This window comes from Mandrillus leucophaeus, unplaced genomic scaffold (genome assembly GCF_000951045.1).
Source record: "Mandrillus leucophaeus isolate KB7577 unplaced genomic scaffold, Mleu.le_1.0 Scaffold1325, whole genome shotgun sequence".
Taxonomy (NCBI): domain Eukaryota; kingdom Metazoa; phylum Chordata; class Mammalia; order Primates; family Cercopithecidae; genus Mandrillus; species Mandrillus leucophaeus.
In genome coordinates this window covers 81,162-82,283 of record NW_012101283.1, presented here as the reverse complement: position 1 = coordinate 82,283, position 1,122 = coordinate 81,162, and positions in this window count along the sequence as shown.

The following is a 1,122-nucleotide window of genomic DNA, read 5'->3' as shown; positions in this document are numbered from 1 at the left end:
AAAAAAAAAAAAAAAAAAAAAAAAGTACTGAGATTATAGGCATGAGCCGCCGTGCCCGGCCCTCAACTGACTTTAAGTAAAAGATATCACCCTTGATAATGTGTGTGGGCCTCATCCATTTAGTTGGATGGCTTTAAGAGCAAAACCCGAGGTTTCCTGGAGAAGCAGAAATTCTGCCTCAAGATTGTAACACAGGCCAGGCGCGGTGGCTCATGCCTGTCATCCCAGCCCTTTGGGAGACCGAGGCAAGCAGATTACCTGAGGTCAGGAGTTCGAGACCAGCCTGGCCAACATGGTGAAACCCCATCTCTACTAAAAATACAAAAATTAGCTGGGCATGGTGGCGGACATCTGTAATCGCAGTTACTTGGGAGGCTGAGGCGGGGGGCAATCACTTGAACCCAAGAGGTAGAGGTTGCAGTGAGCCGATATCATGCCATTGTACTCCAGCCTGGGCGACAAGAGCGAGACTCCATTTCAACAACAACAAGAAGACTGTAACACAGAAATTCTCCGAGTTTCCAGCCTGTCCTACAAATTTCACACCAACTTGTCAGCCCCAACAATTGTGTGAACCAAATCCTTAAAATAAGCTGTGTGTGTATGTGTCCTGTTGGTTCTGCTTCTCTGGAGAACCAGGACTAATACAGATGTCTTTCCATCTATTTAGGTCTTCTTTAATTTCTTTCAATGATGTTTTGTAGTTTTCAGTATACAAATCTCATGCTTCTTTTAAAAAACGTATGAATATTTTATTCTTTTTTGACACTGTTATAAATGGAATTATTTTCTTAATTTCATTTTGGATTTTGTATAGAAATACAATTGATTGGCCAGATGTGGTGGCTCATGCCTGCAATCCAAGCACTTTGGGAGGCAGAGGTGGGCGGATCACTTGAGATCAGGAATTCGAGACCAGCCTGGCCAAGATGACGAAACCCCGTCTCTACTAAAAATACAAAACTTAGCCAGGCATGGTGGCAGGCATCTGTAATCCCAGTTACTTGGGAGGCTGACGCGGGGGGCAATCGCTTGAACCCAAGAGGCAGGTTGCAGTGAGCCGATATCATGCCATTGTACTCCAGCCTAGGCAACAGAGAGCAACACTCTATCTCAAAAAAA